Below are 18,619 nucleotides of genomic sequence, written 5' to 3' on the forward strand. Positions count from 1 at the left end.
ATGATTAAACAAAAAGACAAAAAAATTATTTTTATTTATACTTCATAACTAAGCTTGGCTGTCCTGGACTCCCTTTGTAGCCTAGGCTGGCCTAGAACTCTCAGCTATTCACCTGTCTCTTCTTCCAGAGTGCTGGGATTAAAGGTGTGTGTCACCATGCCTACATTGTCCTCAGTTCCTTTGTCCATTTCCTCGCATTTCCATACCCATCAACCATTTCCTTTGCTTATCTTCATGAATCTGTGCTTTCAATATTGGATATTATTTAAATTGCTCTTTTTAGGGGATACATCTATGGTTGTGATTGGTGTTTAGTCTTTTTTTTTTTTTTTGTAAATAATTTATTTTGAGAATGAGACCAAAAGAAATTGGAATTAGGGTGTTGGATGTCTTTTGCCCTGCATTTTTTTATCCTAGGAGGCTTGTATTCCAAGCTAACAAGTTAGGCTGCCTATCTTTTATATGAAGGGTTCAGAATTCACTATAGGGCTCAGATATTGGGGTGCAGCATCCTATTAGACCCAGTTCTGGTCTAGGCTGGCAGCAAGAATGCTGGGAGGCTTGCAGAGCAGAGCCAGGGCAGCTTGACAGTTGGAGCTGTGAAGGAGAGATAAACCTGTTTTTTATGATGCCAAGTGTGGGATCGGAACGGTCTTGTGAGAGAACAGGTGAGGTTAATCTACTAGAAGACCAACCTCGTGCAGGAGCTTGATTGGTGCCAGCTGAAAAGATCCCATGAACAGACTTCTGGGAGGAGATATATAAATAAGCCCAGAACTGGAAACGGGGCTTTTGGAGACCTGGGATAGTTTTGGCTGTTCGTTGCTGACTGCGGGGGAAGGCTTGGGGCTCCGGTTCCTGCTGAGGTTCCGGGTTCTGGTTACTCCAGGTTCCAGCAGAAGAAATCCTGCTGATTATGCCAGGAGAATCGTTCCTCGGAACTGCTTTCCTTAAGGTTTTGTTATTGCGTTCTTTAGTCCTTTTTTCCTATTGTTTTGGTTAGTCGGGTTATAAGTGACGTCGGTTCGGTTAGTAAGTTGTAATAAAATACATTGGTTAAGAGAACTGAGCCTACAGAGCTGTGTGGCCTGCAACTTGAGAAGGAGTGGGAGGGACCAGTCTCTGCAGGGCAGCGACACTAAAAACCAGGATAGTGACAAGGAAGAGACAAAATCTGGGTGGCCCTTGAAAAGGTTTGGGGAACCGCGTGACTGGAACTGAAGGATAGTGGGCGGGTCTATATGAATATGCTTCATTTCCTTCGGTGGATGGGGGTCATGTGGGGGCAGGTTGTTTGCAGAAACCCAACAACTTCCTCAGATGTAGTTTTCCGGCTGCTGGCCTGGTCAGTCACCAGTCAGCAGCACAGCGGTAGGAACAGCAGCCTAGCAGTCAGAGGGAAACGGAGGGAGAGGAGCAGCATGATTTCCTCAGCTGCTTTGCTGTTGCTGCTGCTGCTGTTGTTGTTGTTGTTGTTGTTGTTGTTGTTGTTTCCGAGACAGGGTTTCTCTGTGTTTCCTTGGCTGCCCTAGTCTTGCTTTGTAGACCAGGCTGGCCTTGAACTCACAGTGATTTGCCTGCCTCTGCCTCCTGCTCTTAAGGATGCCACTATCACAATTCTGTTGATATCTTACCATTGTTGGATAGGGTGTTTATTGTGAGTATTTTTTTTTATGGTGGCCAGATTATTTTTCATAAAATCATCTCATGGAGCATTTGCAGTATGTGTATTTGGACACTGGGTTCACAGCTACAGCAGTTACAAATCTCCTCGAATTCAAATTCACCCATGCTTTCTGAACTTCTGTGTTCCTCTATCTGCCTAGTCAAGAGCATGTCCTCTGTCCTGGGTAATAGGTATCCACAAAATACATGTTGGTCATATGTGGAACCAGTGCAGATTTGATTGAATCAGAAAATTTACTTTATAAAACACCATAGTTAGCCAGGCGTGGTGGTGCACGCCTTTAATCCCAGCACTTGGGAGGCAGAGGCAGGCAATTGCTGTGAGTTTGAGGCCAGCCTGGTCTACAGAGTGAGTCCAGGACAGCCAAGGTTACACAGAGAAACCCTGTCTTGAAAAAACAAAAAACAAAACAAAACAAAAATAAAACACCATAGTTGTGGTTGGAAACATTAACGTCTTGGATGTGAGCACAGCGTTCAGAAATGTGTCTTCAATGCTTAGTTATTAATGGTATACCTTGGGTCTGATGAAAACTGGAGATCTGACTGGTCCGGGGTATGGTTGAGGTTTATTCTATGCTGTGTTCATCCTGAGATTCCCGGGAGAAAAACCAATTCCACCACTTGAGCAGGTACTAATATAAATAGTAAATATTGACCAAGAAATGGACTTTGTCAAGAGCTACAGGGGCTTATGAATACAAACCTATATGCCATCATATTTTCTCATGTGGCGTTGTTATTTTTGAAGAACTACAACTCCCAGCATTCCAGGGAGCTAATCTGGTTCTTGGGCAGGTGGTATTTGCAGATCAATTTTGGGCTTTACAGTATGAGGGAGAAAACAGCCAGATGTATCTAGAAGGGTCCAGACTGAACCAGCTCATGAGAAGACTGAGAGGGGAGGAGATGGGGGACAGAAAGAGAAGGGAGGAGAGACTAGGGTTTAGAGAGGAACCAGGCAGCAAGAAATTACCTCTCCAAAAATGTCTCCTTTAATATGTTAATCTCAGGTAGCCCTGTGTCCTTAGTCTCTTTGAGAGCCCAGCCCACTATGCATGCTGTGAGATCATGACATCAGGCCACACTGTTATTATAGATAGAAAACTCACTATATATTACAACAAAATTAGAATTCACCTTTTGAGTGATTATGATTGCTGACTTAAATCAGAAAACTGTCTCCTTCGTTCAAGGAAATCACTGTGCCTGTGCACATGTGGCCAAACTCTTGTTTTTAAATTCACGGCTTGTTAACACTGAGTTTTTTCACTGTAACTTCTTGCAGGAGTGGGAATGCCTGGACCCTGGCCTCAGAGGTTTTTTTCAGAGACCTCCTGTTGTAGTGGTGCAGCAGTCTGGATTCTGTGGGTCAGAGTCCAGTTTTCTTGCAGTCTTCCTTCCTCAGGCTATCTGGGAAAATGGCTCTGCAGGTGTGTAAACTGTGTGTGAGTGAGTCTCACATCTCATAGACTAAGTGAAATCCTCAGTGAAGAAGAGACATTTTTATCATACTTTCTCTTTCCTTCATGGTTATCCTTTTGGCAGGTGTTAGCATCTTTCAGTTTTGTTCCATTAAAGTACTTTGCACCTCTTTCCCATGGGCAGGTCTCCCACTGCTCAGCCAGATCTGCTCACCTGTGAGTGACAACTAAGAGCCCTAGATAGTGAGGACAGAGATTGTAGCAAAGGATCCAGGTATGTTAGACAGATTGAGCATGGTGTGTGGTGGCTCTGAAATGACAATAGAAACAAGACATGAAATTGATTTTTGCAAGATTCGGTTTCATTAATGATTCTGGAAATTTTCACTGAGAATAATGTTAGATGTGGTAAAATGAATTTCCCATTATAGGCAGTACATTAAGCATTCAGTCGTTTCCTGTATTTGATTAGTTTCGAGTCTCTGAAATAACTGTTGCCCATTGAAAACAAAGTCTCTGACCAGACTGAAAGCAGCACCTGGTCTTGGGTGTGAACCGAGCCATTTGTGTGTGTAGCAAATGTCATAGTGGATTCCTTTTTAGGGCCTGTGACCTTCCTTATCATTTGCTTTGGTGAGGTTCCAAGTGTAATCTGTGTATTTCCCTCCCTGTACAATTACCCTCATATTGAACCAGAAAAGTTTCTGTTACTAAAAATAGTCTTTCCAGTATGTTTCCAGTGTGCATGTCTGACAGATTTGGATTGTAGAACACAGGATCCAAATTGGGAAGTGACCACTGATGACTCTGCCCTCCTCCTCAGTCTGCATAGCTGTTTCTGACATTGTTAATGGTATTACTGTGTAGTACAAGATATCTGAAGACAGTGTGAGTGGTTTGATTGAGGTCTTCTTCTTCTTCTTCTTCTTCTTCTTCTTCTTCTTCTTCTTCTTCTTCTTCTTCTTCTTCTTCTTCCTCTTCTTCTTCCTCTTCTTTTTGGTTTTTTTCAAGACAGGATTTCTCTGTGTAGCCTTCTTTGTCCTGGACTCACTTTGTATACCAGACTGGCCTCAAACTCACAGAGATCTACCTGCCTCTGCCTCCTAAGTGCTGGGATTAAAGGCGTGTGCCACCACTTTTGGGCTGAGTTGTTGTTTGTTTGTTTTTGTTTAAGGAGATCCATTTGATTTCTGACTCTATTGTCACTTTAAATTTTTCTCCGTCAGAGAACTGTGTACTCACTGATGCACTGTGTTGAGTTAGTCCTGATTAGAGTGGAATTATTCCATTTGTCCTTTTTCACACTGTTGGCTTTAGCTTTTGTCTGACTGTATTATTCTGAGGTATGTTCTTTCTCTCCTCATACCTTGAGAGGTTTTATACTGAGAAAATGTCATATTTTACCATAGGGCTTTAATTTATCTATTGACATAGCCATTTTTCTACTTTTACTGAGTCTACATATTTGGTGTCTTACATAGATTCGTCTGTAGGTGTTGGAACAGCCTTGCACTCTTGGTGTGAATTCAATGTTTCCATTTCTGTGTTATTTAGAGATGATCTCTGTGTCTGTGTAGATCCTGGCAACTGCTCTATGATTTTTTAATTTTTTGAATATATTTGTTTGGGCTCACCTGCTTTGTGCTTTGAGGTAAAGCCAGCTTTGCATGAGGACTTTCTATCGTTCCTCCTTTTTTGTGTGTTTTATGCAGTGCTCTCCTTTTGGCATTAGTATAAGGTTTGTATGGAAAGGAGAATTCCATGTTAATCTGTCCAGTCCTCAGACACTGTTGACGGAAACTCTTACTGCTTCAGTCTCAGCAGCTGCTTGCTGTGTGTTGTAGTTGTATCATGTAGGAGGCTGATTCAGTCACTAGTTTCTAGGAACTCATCATGTCTTCTTCAGTTGTGGTTTATGTATGTATGACTTTCCACAGCACTGCACAAGATAACACTGAAGTCCTTGTCAAATCTTTCAGTATCCTCATGTTAGCTCTACTTCTAATACATATAAATTCACTTTTCCAGTTTGAATTAGGTGAATGATGCTTTGTTATTACTTTAGTCCCGGCACCAAAACAGTTCTGTTATGTTGAATCATTGTACTGTCTTTGAGTCTCTATCTAGTTCATTAATCTCTGCATAGCCTTGCTATTTTCTTTCTACATACTATTTCAGATTGTTTTTATGCTTGTAAAGCCCTCAGGCACATAACTCTGGGCAAATATCTTTCATAACCTGAGCTTCTTGCTGCCAAACTTCTTGACTTCTCTTTGTTACTTCTGTGTGATTGTCTTTGCTGAGCTGTCACTCCTCTAGGCTCTAAGAAAGCGTCCTTGGAGCTCCATCATTTCTGACTCACTGTTCATTGACTTAAGAGTCCACAGTAGCTACTTAAGGGACCATTTTACAGGGCAGGAGATGTGACTCAGCAGTTAAGGGCAGTGGTTGTTCTTGCAGTTTCCAGGTTCAGTTTCCTGTGTCTGCCTGGGGACTTGACATCTTTCCAGAACTGAAGCTCCTCCATAGGGTCTGTTACTCTCTTGATCTCTTTCAGTTGTCTTATTGCTCTAGCTAGAACTTCAAATAAAATATTGAATAGATGTAGGGAGAACAGCCTTGCCTTGTTCCTGATTTTAAAGGAGTTGTTTTTACTTTCTTTCCATTTGATTTGATGTTGGCTATAGGCTTGCTGCAGATTCCCTTTATTATGTTTAGGTATGTGTTGCAGGTGGGTTGGGTGTATTTTGATGCTAATACTGCTTGTCAGCTTGTATCTTGCCTAAGAGCCTAACCTGTTTGACCAATAAAAGGCCATCACCCCTGGGCAGAGTAAATGGGATGGGCGTGGCTAAGGTTCCCGGGCTTTGGGAGACCGAGATAATATTGGGAGGAGGAGGGGAGAGGTGGAAGAAGGCTGCACCATGGGTTGGGTGAAGGAGAAGCATATGGCCAACATGGATGGAGATTTGGTCCAGATGCTGAAAATTAGCAAGTATTTGGGATTATGGGTGGGAGGTAGCTTGATAGAAATTATTAGAAGCAGATGGCATAATAAGTAGTTTAGGGATTTAATATCTGGCCTTCCCAAGGTTAAGTAAGGCAATTTTAAAATATAACAGGTGTCTGTGTCTTGACTGATTGCTAGCGGGTTAGAAAATACCACCATAATGATAATTTATAGGCCTAATAATAATATTATTAGGCTATACTGATAAATTAACCACAACAAGTATGTCCCTTGTATCCCTAATCTCTCCAAGACTATTATCATTAATTGGTGTTGGATTTTGTCAAAGGCTTGGTAGGTGGCAAATGAGATTATCCTCTGTGTTTTTCTTTTTTTTCTGTCAGTTTATTTATATGGTGGGTTACATTTACTGATTTTTGTATGTTGAACCATCCCAGCATCTCTGGGACGAAGCCTAGTTGAACAATGTTTGTGATCTTTTTGATTTGTTCTTTGATTGAGTTTGCAAATATTTTATTAATTTTGGATCTATGTCCATGATGGAAATTGGTCAGCAGTACTCTTTCTTTGTTGAGTATTTATGTGCTTTGGGTATCAAGGTGACTGTGACTTCTTAAAATGAATTGGGTAATAATCTTTCTGTTTCTGTTTTGTAGAATAGGTGAGCAGTATTGGTGTTGTCTTCTCTGAGTGTCTGGTTGATTTCTGCATTAAAACCATCCAGTCCTGGTGTTTTGTTTTGTTTTGTTTTGATTTGATTTGATTGGGAGTCCTTTAATGAATTTTTCTTTTTCACTAGGGGATATAGGTCTACTTAAGTTGTTTACCTGATCTTGATTTAACTTTGCCTATCAATTAAATTATCCATTTCTTTTAGATTTTCCAATTTGTTGGGGTACAGGTTTTTAAAGTGTGTTCTTAACTATTCTCAGGATTTCCTCATTGTCTGCTTGTATGTCCTTTTTGTTTCCAATTATTAAAATTTGCATATTCTATTTTGGTTATTTGCAATGAATCTACTCTGTTTCATTGAATCTTTATTGGTTTTGGTTGGTTGTTTGCTTGCTTTTTGGTCCAACGGAGTTTAGTTTATTCAGGGTTGTGGCATTAGCCTGACTCCTGAACAGAAGCTACACCTTGATCCTGGGAGTTTCTTGCTGGGGCAGTGGGTGCTTGTGTCTGCCATGCCACAGGCTCACACTTCATAGAGCATCATGGGGGAAATCCACATAGATTCGGTCGGTGCGCGGGGTGTGGGGGGGAATCCAGCCTCACGATGTCCTGAGGAATCAGATTCTTATGTATCTGTCCATTCTTGGTGACAATTGTCTCCTCATAGAACTCACGAGCCAGATCCCCATCTTTATCATAGAACATGGAGCCGCGGCGTGTGAATGGGAAGGGAGGCAACCCTCGGGCTCAAGACTGCACCAAAGATTGCTCAGCGCCGCCTCTCCACCCCAGTAGCAGTGGCAAAGGGCCAGAGGCCCCAGGCTTCAGAGCCTCTGATGCCCCTGTCAGCCTCTCGGGAGCTTGGCGGCCACTAGGCTCCCACAGTGCGGTGGGCGTGACCATGCCCCGCCCGGTCTCAGGTGCTGCTGCCGCTCCCTGGTTCTTTGTATTCTTCTCTTTGGTATCTGTTTACTTGATTTTGAGTGTGTTATGAGTTCCTTTAGCGTTTGTTACTTTGTGAACTTTCTGTGGAGAAACAGTGTTAGTTGTCTCTTCTTGATCCTGAAGGTTTGCCTCTCATTTCTTGGCAACTCTGTGTTTTCCAGTTGTAATCATCAGTTTGGGTTTTTGTTACTTAAGTGATTGATATGGTTAACACATTGGTTTTTGGTTTTTCAAACTTTCAGCAAATGCTGAAACAAAAGCAGGACTTTTCAAGGAGAAAAGAAAGAGGGCCCTTGATCTGGATTGGAAGCCTAACAAGGTGCTTTAAGGGCAATACTTCCTCCTGCCCAAGCCTTAAATTAATGGAAAGAGTATGCAAAGTGATTCCTAGTCCCAGGAAGAAACTTCATATAAAACCTGCTGCTACTGTGGTCCAAGCGTGGTAGGGTCCATCCCTGCATAGAAGCCAATCTTGACAGGATCACCTTATTGTGCTGGTTCTAGAAACAAGAAAGACACAAAATTCAAAGATTCTTCCTCTGTGGTTTCAGTTCAGCAATGTCCCAGCTATTTATGTTTGGCAGCTTCATAGTCCCAGTGAGGAAACTGTGAGAGTTCATTGCATTGAAGCTGTGAGGATGAAGCCTAAGTTGCATTTTGAGACCACAAACAAGATGTTGAGACACCCAAGCCTTTGCGAAATCTGCATGGAGAGATGCAGATAGGGAGTGGAAGTAGCCAAACTGAGGGATGTATGAAAAGGTACAGGAATAGGTCATCTGAGCCCTTTGATGTGAAGGTCCATGTGTGTGAGACAGCGCTGCAGGATTTGGTGTTTGCCCTGCAGAGTTTCTTGCCTTGGTCTAATCTCCCCTCACTGTGTACACATTCCTATTTACTGGAATGAGAAGGACTATTCTGTGCCATTGTATGTTGGAAAGATAGAACTTGTTTAATGATTTTATAAGATGTGTCAATTAAGAGATTGTCCATAATTGTCAGAAGCGACTTTGGACATTAGAACAGTGTAGAAGCTATTGCTTTGAACATTTGAACAGTGTAGAGGCTGTTGCTTTGGACATTTAAGCAGTGTAGAGGCTGTAGCTTTTGACATTTGAACAATGTACAGTCTGTTGCTTTTGGCATTTGAACAGTGAACATGCTGTTGCATATTATTAGGACCATTACAATTAGACTAAATGCATTTGCATCACAGGGTGACCATAAGCTTATAGTGACCAGGGTGAGAATGCAGTTGTTTGAGTCAAAAAGCTCCTAGATTAGAGGTTGCCTTTGGGCACTTGTCTGGCTTTTGTGGCTTTCTTTGGGTAGCTTATGCATGCTTTTGTAGGAGGAGCCTTTCTAGATTCTGTTAGGGTATTGTGTACAGTTTACTCTTGTTCATTCAAATGCTGATTTCTCTACCCCACTATCTAGTTTGCATTGCGATGTTTATTTCAAGTATTTCTGGTGACAAGTTTGTATTGACATGTCACCATTTGTTCTCTTTTTTGCTAATAAAAGTCATCTAGCCAGTGCTGAGCAATACAGAGACTAGGGTGGGACATCCTGGTCCAGTGAGAGGAGGAGAAAGATCAGGAAGGGAAGGAAGGATGCCTTTGGACAGAACCAGGAAACACTAGGAGAAGAGAATTGGACCATAGAGACAAGAAAAATGAGAGGAAGATAAACTAGCTTGGAGGCTTAGTATTATGCTCTCTGCTAATTAAACAGATTCTAGTCTCTCTGTGTGGTGTTTTGGTTAAGGAATAAGCACTGATTATCTTAAAATTATAAATATTAATATCCATTCAACAAGATTCCTTATTGGGGATGAAATTTGATTGTCTAAAGACTCAATCCATTTCCTGTTCTTTGTGTCTACTGTGTTGTGGCTGAAACTGATCAGTTAGCTTCCTTCTCATGCTGTCATGCCTGCACCAGTATACACTCTATCCCTAAATCACATAAGATACAGTAGAACCAATTGCTACCCAATGCTAAGCTAATTTGCTAGTCTGATGTTTTTATATTTTTAAATTTGTTGTTTTTGTTTCTGTTTTTGGAAACAAAGTTTCTCTGTATAGTCCTAGCATTCCTGAAAGTAAGTATGTAGACCAGATAGTTGTCAAACTTGGAGATCCCCCTGACTCTGGCTCCAGAGTGCTGGGATTAGTTTGGGCCAACATGTCTGGCTGTTTTTTTACTGTTTTTTTTTTTTTTTTAAGATTTATTATTTATTCTTATGTATATAGTGCTCTTCCTTCATGTACATCTGCAGGCCAGAAGAGGGCATCAGATGGTTGTGAGCCACCATGTGGTTACTGGGAATTGAACTCAGGACCTCTGGAAGAGCAGTCAGTGCTCTTAACCTCTGAGCCATCTCTCTAGCTCCCTGTTATTTTTTTTTTTTTTTAAATAAAGTTAGCGGAAGTTCTTGGAATGTAGGTTTTTGTACAAGGTAGCATATGCTATTGTGCTTATCTTCATCCACATCTTGAACTTTGAAATTTGGCAGAGAGTGTATTCTGTTTTTTAGAACGGCATGTATTCATGATATTAATATGACCTGTGCCTTCTGAGTCATTGCATTGCAGGCGTGTGACGTTCTTCCTACAAGGATTTGTTCGAATCTTTTGAATGAATATGAGTGTTTTTCCTGTATGCATGAACATGTATATCATGTGTGCCTCCTCCTCACTGCTGTCAGAACTCCTGAACTTGGAATAATGAATAGTTGTGAGCCCCGTGTAAATAATGACAATTGACCTCAATTATTTTTTCCTTCACTTTTCTTTTTCTTATTTTATTTCTTATTTTTATTTTTGGTTTTTCAACACAGTATTTCTTTGTGTAGCCTTGGCTGTCATGGACTCACTTTGCAGACTGGGCTGGCCTCGAACTCATAGTGATCTGCCTGCCTCTGTCTCCCAAGTGCTGAGATTAAAGGCGTATACCACCAATGCCCAGCTTACCTCAATTATCTTCAATACCAGCAAGAGCTTTTAACTGGTGAGCCATCTCTCCTGTCCTATTTTGTTTATTTATATTGCTATTATTTCCTTCTGTTCATTTATAAATGTTTAAACATGCATTCCCTTTTAGTAAAATCTTACTATTGTTATAGTATAAACTGGGGTACCTCAGGGTTATGGAAGATGAATATCAAACAGGAGTGAATGTATAATTCTTTGTAGGAACTTCAGTAAAGATCTCTGAGTTCTTTCTGTCTTTTTTGTTTGTTTGTTTGATTGATTTTTTTTTTTTGAAGGGAGTCAGGATCTTAATATGTACGTCATGGCATAGAACAGGCTGGCACCTGCCTCTGCCTCCTGAGTGCAGGGATTAAAGGCATGAGCAAGGATACCCAGCTTGCCCATCATTTTTGTAGTTAGTAATTGTTCCTACAATTTCTCTGATGTGTGATCTGTGTGGTTCTTTCTCTATGTCTGTTAATTGACATTTCTCTTGCGAGGCTATTTCCTGTTCAAAGGACACAGAAACGACAAATGCCAAGAGATATGGAGGATTGGCAAAAGCAAGCCTGTGAGCCTCTGGAGGCAGCCCACTCATTTTTCACAGCTCTATCCCTTGGTTTAGGAAAAGCCTAAGTTATTTTGCCTCAAAACTGCTTCCTGTTGCTACACTGTCTTTCCATGCTTCTCTCTTGTGTCTGGCATAATGCATTATGCAGATCTCCTGCATAATCGTATGAAGGTGATTATATAGTTCCTGATAGTGATTTCTGAATAGATTCAAGTAACGTCTAGCCCTCCTACAAATTATCAAAAAACTGCTAGGAGTTCTGCGAACCACATGAATTACACCAGTAAGAAAAGCAAGATTAAACCACATTAATGATCAAGGGAATGCATTCATTCTAGGTTTAGTCCAGGCTGAGTCCTAGGTGTTTACCACAATAAGAAAGACCATATGAATATAAAAACAAAGAACAAATGGTTTTCTGTACAAGACAGGACAGACCCCTGTTTCTTGATAACAACCTTGGCACCAAAAACTCTTGTTTTAAATACATAATGTACATATGAAATAAGAAAAAGATAAAGCTTCTGCTTGGGACTCAGTGAGCTTATAGATAAAACTACTATTTAAACTTTAATGAGCAAAAAATGTTCAGTTAGATATAGTTCTAGTGAAATAAATTAAAGTCCTACTGTCATTCTCTTCTGTAATGATTGTATAGGGAAGATAAAAACCTATAGGACAAGAATAAAAGAGAGAGGGGCTTGCTAGAGCCTGTCCTACCCATTTACTATGTGTCTGTGTATATATGTTCACATGTGAATAGATATGTGTATGCATGTTTAAATATCTACATGTTGTTGTTGGTGGTGTGTGTGTGTGTGTGTGTGTGTGTGTGTGTGTGTGTGTGTGTGTGTGTAAAATTGGGAACTCCCTTGTGTGTATGAATGTGTACCTGTCTGCATGTCTCATTGCTTACGTGTGCTGATATAGTGGAAGGTTCCCTGAGGATGGCCTGGATTTGCTGCATTCTTCGCAAAAGAGACTGCTAAAACCAACGCCATCACCACAGGAAAGCTTGTGGGAATCTGCTGTTCAAAGCCCATGTTTATTTTACTTGTATGAGTGTATGTTTAAAGTCTTTTTTTTTTTCCTCTTTTTTCCCCCCTCTCCTTCAAGCCACTGTTGAATGCCTAAGTAAGTCACTAAGTTTAAAAGCAAACTATGGTTTTTCTTTTACAGCCTCCTGCTGTTTACATCAGGAAACTGTCACAGCCACCTGCCCTTAGGTAATAGACTCCTTAGCTAAGGAGCGGCTTTGGCAGCAGAAGAGCCAGAAAAACCAAATAGCTCAATTGATAAAGCATCAGATAGTTCTTTGGAATTTGCCAACACTGTGTCCTGTGCAAATACTAATGTGTGTGTCAAGGCTGGCCCTTGATGGAGATGAACCTCGTTATTCAGTTTCCTTCTAAAATGACTTGGTGGTTACAGTAGAACTTTTGTGTCTGAAAATGAGTGGAGGAAGCACCAGAGTTACACGACTATGTTGTCAATGGTGCAGACATGTACAGTGATGTCAGTATCCTGCTTTCTGTGTACACATGTACAGCATACTTTAGGATGCAGTGACCTATGATGATGAGCATGTGAACTTCACTCGGAAGAGTGGGCTTTGCTGGATCCTTCCCAGAAGAGTCTCTACAAGGATGTGATGCTGGAGCCCTACAGGAACCAAGCTGCTGTAGGTAGGACTGAATTATGTTTTGCTTTTTAAAGTCAGGGGACAAATGTTTCTCTGTTACTGATGTTCTTCTGCAATTTCAAATGAGAATGAGGAAGAATGAGGTGAATAAATCAGGCATGGTTCTTAGAGACTCTGAATGTAATAACTTAAATTTTCTTAATTTCCAATAATATATAATATATTTCTTATACTATATTTTAAGCTACAATCTGGGAGACCATAATATTGAGGACCGTTGTCAAGTTCTAGAAGACATGGAGGGTCATTTTCATGTGCAAGCTGATACATGTCTTGCAGAAGAAATTTTAATGTGCCCTGCAAGTTTTAAAGAAAAGCAACAGTGTTAAAAAATGAAAAAACTGACCCCCCCCTCTTTGCCCTGCCTCTGTGTGTCAGGCGGACCCAGGGGAGGGTGGTAGGTTGCAGCGACCGCCCCCCTCCCCCCGCCCCCCGTGAACCAGCAGTGGGAGGGGTTTGAACCCCGGAAATGGTGGGGAGCCCTGGATTTTCCCTGGACGTCTAGACAGTTGGACCTGAGAAGGGGCCAGTTAAAGGTTGGGGCCTTTGGGGAGAGGTGGGGGTGGGGAGCTGAGACTCGTACCGGGACTAAATGGGGCCTGGGCAGAAGCTGAGCACCCTGTGCCCAAGGAGCCCCCCGTTGGCCTTGAGTGGCTGAGTGACTGAGCCCCCCCCCGCCCCCAGAGCAGGACCTTCCCTTGGAAGGGCCTTGCAGCAGCCGGTGGGAGGGCCTGGCCCGGTGCTCCCGACCTCCACTCGCTGTTGTCCCGCCCTCCCCTGGAGGGAGGGGCCGAGCGCCCTCAGGAAGCATAGACCTAGGCTTTCCGAGAGTTTCCCGCCCTGCGTTGCCACTGGCCGCCTACCCGCCAGGAGATGGCTCCCGGGACACGTGAGAGTCTTCGGTGATGTTGACACTCCCAATGTCTTCGAGCAGCCAGGGCCCTGGGGCTGGAGCGCACCAACGCGGAACCTGCTGCTGCCGCCGCTGCCAGGCCTGTGTGCGAACTGAGTGTGGGGACTGCCATTTCTGAGGAGACATGAAGAAACTGGGGGAGTTGGCGGGGCGGGCGCATGAAGTGGTCTTGCCTGCTTCGGCAGTGCGCTGTGCCCGTGCTTCCACACACAGCTGTATGCGTGTGCTGAGTGCGGGGACTGCCATTTCTGAGGAGACCTGAAGAAGCTGGGGACGTCGGTGGGGCGGGCGCATGAAGCAGTCTTCCCTGCTTCAGCAGTGCGCTGCGCAGCTGTGTTCCTTCTGTGTGGGGAAGCTGGGAAGGAGGAAGGTGCATGGAGAGGAAGAGAAGTTTGGTTTGAGCCTCATGGAGTATACAGTCTGCAACGGGATCATCCACCCTGGCTGCCTGAAGATGGGAAAGGCTGAGGGTGCTATCAATTCAGAGATCCCCAACTGCTGGGAGTGCCCCCAAGGTACCCAGGAAGGATGGACAAGGATGCAGGTGAGGGTCCAGGGCACCACAGGGTTGACAGTGGTGAGGGGTGGATGGAAGCTGACAGAGGAGCCACCACCTCCACCTCTGCCCAGAAGAAAGGGAACCTTACCTGCTGGCCCTCCCCCTGAACATGTGTCTGGGCCCCCAAACAGAAGGAGTGGGAGGCAGGGAATGAGACCCCCGACCCCAAGGAAAAAGGTGAAAGGAGGCCAAGAGAGGCACTTGAAGAAGGTGGGTGGAGATGCCTGCCTCCTCTGAGGAGCAGACCCAGGCAGCCCTGGCCTTCTCCCCTAACCCCCACCCCCCACCCCCCAGGCTTCGGAATCCCAGCCAGGCATTCTCATTCTGCCACCCTAGGCTCCCTCCCGAGAACTGGGAGAAACTCAAGCCACCTATGGCTTCTGCTGAGGGCCCGGCAGCACCATTCCTATCACCACAGAGGGAGAAACTCGAGCGTTTCAAGCATATGTGCCAGCTGCTGGAGCGGGTGCCTGATACCTCTTCTTCCTCCTAGGACTCAGACACAGACTCAGACTCCTAGGGCACATAGCTTAGTAAGGACAAAGCTCCTGGGGAGGCCTGGAATGTCCTTCAGCCAGCCTGGGGCAGCTCTGGCGAGAAGAAAACCATGGGGTAGCGGTGGGCTAAATGCCCTGGCAGTGGGGGAAGCACTGCTCAGTTGACCCCTGGGCCCTGCCCCACCACCATAGCCTCCACAGTTATGTGCCTCCCCACCCCAAGCCCTGAGCCTGACACTCTGCCTTTGCTGCTGCCTCGGGCTGCATGGCTCCATGTCTTTCAGCACCTTGGACCCTGAGAGCGATGTGTCTGCATGCGAGTCTGCCAGACTTTGAGCTGCTGGTGCTACAAGCGTCTGTGGCCTCGGATGGACCTAAGCCGGAGGAAGCCGCTGACCCCACCCATGCTTAATGGGGTGGTTTGCCACCAGCCATGTGCTCTGGACCTCAGATGGACAGGTGTTTCCACAAAAAGCAGCTCATGCGTTTTCTGAACCGACTGTAAGGCTTGCAGGAGTTGGTGCTTTCTGGGTGGTCCTGGCACTCCACCTCTGCCCTGGGCTCCACCCCACTGCCTGCACCGTGCTTCTTGGACCTCCATTGGATTAAAGATGTAAAAGACTACCAGTTCCTGGACCTCTTGCCCTCATTTCACCGCCTAACGTGAGGCCAGGTTATTTTCTTCATGACTTGACACTCCTCAGTTTAATATCTTGGGATTTCTGCCCCGGGACTTGAGCCAGCCTTCCCTTTTCCCACCTGCACTGATATCTTTGGGGATCTTTCCTTCCCATCTCTGCCTTCCACCTGCTACGTTGTCCATCCCCTTGGGGGCGTGGGTCAAGAGGTACAGGGGAGGTGCTGAGCCAAAGGGATGGTGGGGTGGTGAAGGTGCAAGTCTTTAGTAGAGAAGAGTGAGGGGGCAGGATACTGGGAGCCATGGGGCTGTGGGAGGTGATGGATGGGTGCGGGGAGGGCAGAGAGCAGACCAACAGGGTTCAGGGAACAAAGACCAGTTGGGTGGGATGGGGGTCCAAAAAGGGGAAACCAGAGGAGCAGTTGGGGATCCAGTAGTTAGATAGGGGGCTCTATAAACCAGGAAATGCCAGGACTGGGGCCCGGGAGAGGAGCAGATGTGGGGCTCGTTCCCTCTCTGTGGGGTTGCTCCTCTCCCTTCCCCCTGTCCAGATTTCAGTTCTTTCCCTGACCCTGACTCCTTGAACGTCACTGAAAATGGCAGCTATTACAAGGAGTGGGGGCTGCGAGTCAACCTGCTGTTCAGCTTGTGGCCCAGGGGAGTGGTGAGGGATAGCCCAGACCCCTGCTTGGCTCTCTACACCGTACTTGAACATTCATCTGTACTTAACCAGGGGACTGTGATGTGAGGGGACCAGCTTGACCTAAACTGGGCTAATGGGCACTCCGTTTGGACTGTCCCACCCCCAGCTCTCTTGCATTGCTGTCCCAAACAGCTCTACCACTCTGACCTGATGGTGGATTTCAGCTTAAAGATGGGCAAGATGGGACTCCTCCAGCTTGGCTCATCCCATTCTTTCATTGTCATGGAAACGTGTGTCCCATTTGCCCAGGGAACTGCCACTCCTGGTTGCCATGGGAATAGCAGCCAATGGACCCTTCCAGAAATCAGCGCTAAGACTGGAAACAGTCCCTCTTAGTTGCTGTGGGAACTCAGTTAACAGACTCTTGGCACCTCCCCCTCTCCCCACCCCTTTCCTTCTTCCAGTGTGAGTGTGGGGTTTCAAGAGCCTGAGGGAGGAGTTGGGTCCAGGTCCCACTCAATTTAGACCAGGAGGAACCGGATTGTACCACATGGGGGTGGGGGAGGGGAATCTATCCACATACCTCAGTTTACAGGAAGGTGCGTGGGTTGGAGGTGGGTGCTGGGCAGACCAAAGGCAGATGGGAGGGGTGTGCCTGGGGTTGGAGAAAAGCTTGACCTTGGGAGAACTTGAGGGAGGGAAGAAAGCACCCCGGCAAGGGGCAAGTGTGGGACCCAGCTGGTCTGGACCCTTAAACCCCCAAATCTGTACAATACGGTTTGCTATAGAACTCAGAATCTTCAAAAAACAAAAAACAAAAAAACAAAAAAAAAAACAAAATCAAAAAACAAATGAACAAAAACATATGAAATAAACCAAAACCCCACTGCTTTAAGTTCAGTGATGATTATTATATTCTCATAAAACCACGCACCGCAATGTCAGGAATCCGGTTTATGGTGTTTTTTTTTTTCTCTTCAATTTATTTATTTATTATGTATACAGTGTTCTGCCTGCATGCACATCTGCACACCAGAAGAGGGCACCAGATCGCATTATAGATTGCTGTGAGCCACCATGTGTTTGCTGGGAATTGAACTCAGGACCTCTGGAAGAGGTCATTGTTTCCTTGTTTCAGTTCTTAGATGAATGTCTTAAGAACACAAATCAGGGCTGGAGAGATGGCTCAGAGGTTAAGTGCACTGTCCGCTCTTCCAGAGGTCCTGAGTTCAATTCCCAGCAAACACATGGTGGCTCACAGCAATCTATAATGCGATCTGGTGTCCTCTTCTGGTGTGCAGATGTGCATGCAGGCAGAGCACTGTATACATAATAAATAAATAAATTGAAGAGAAAAAAAAAAACCACAAACCGGATTCCTGACATTGCGGTGCCTGGTTTTATGAGAATATAATAATCATCACTGAACTTAAAGCAGTGGGGTTTTGGTTTATTTCATATGTTTTTGTTCATTTGTTTTTTGTTTTTTGTTTGTTTTTGTTTGTTTGTTTTTTGAAGATTCTGAGTTCTATAGCAAACCGTATTGTACAGATTTGGGGGTTTAAGGGTCCAGACCAGCTGGGTCCCACACTTGCCCCTTGCCGGGGTGCTTTCTTCCCTCCCTCAAGTTCTCCCAAGGTCAAGCCTTTCTCCAACCCCAGGCCCACCCCTCCCATCTGCCTTTGGTCTGCCCAGCACCCACCTCCAACCCACGCACCTTCCTGTAAACTGAGGTATGTGGATAGATTCCCCTCCCCCACCCCCATGTGGTACAATCCGGATCCCCCTGGTCTAAATTGAGTGGGACCTGGACCCAACTCCTCCCTCAGGCTCTTGAAACCCCACACTCACACTGGAAGAAGGAAAGGGGTGGGGAGAGGGGGAGGTGCCAAGAGTCTGTTAACTGAGTTCCCACAGCAACTAAGAGGGACTGTTTCCAGTCTTAGCGCTGATTTCTGGAAGGGTCCATTGGCTGCTATTCCCATGGCAACCAGGAGTGGCAGTTCCCTGGGCAAATGGGACACACGTTTCCATGACAATGAAAGAATGGGATGAGCCAAGCTGGAGTGTGGGAAAGATTAAGCTTTGTCGCAGGTGGAAGCAGTCTTGGAGGGCTTTTACCCCTGGGGCACACCATGAATACCTTGTGAGAGACTGTTTGGAGCCTTCCTGGGCTTGGAATTCAGGAAGCCTACCTAGGAACCCCACCGTGGCTATTGTTTTCCTAATTGACCCTCGAAGGGAGAAGGGACCGCCCTTTGCATATGACTGGGAAGATGGGGGAGAGAAAAACAAGAGGTAGAAGGAGAGAAGGAGGAGGGGCGGAGAGAGAGGAAGGGACTGGACCAGCTCGTGGGACAGAGACACCTAAGGACCCGTCCTGCCAAAAGATTCAAGGAAGTTTACTCTTCTATCCCTTTAACC

The 18,619-nt window shown here is 44.9% G+C and overlaps 1 pseudogene across 1 annotated transcript; it reads left to right on the forward strand.

Annotated features, from left to right (window-relative positions):
• Nucleotides 1-7,456: 7,456 nt before the first annotated feature.
• LOC311591758 (F-box/LRR-repeat protein 19-like) lies at nucleotides 7,457-16,257 on the forward strand (annotated as a pseudogene). The gene is made up of 2 exons: nucleotides 7,457-7,673; nucleotides 14,116-16,257. The product of its transcript is annotated as an F-box/LRR-repeat protein 19-like (transcript).
• Nucleotides 16,258-18,619: the final 2,362 nt, after the last annotated feature.

The sequence above is a fragment of the Acomys minous genome (assembly GCF_964271855.1).
Source record: "Acomys minous genome assembly, contig: scaffold_29, whole genome shotgun sequence".
Lineage (NCBI taxonomy): Eukaryota > Metazoa > Chordata > Mammalia > Rodentia > Muridae > Acomys > Acomys minous.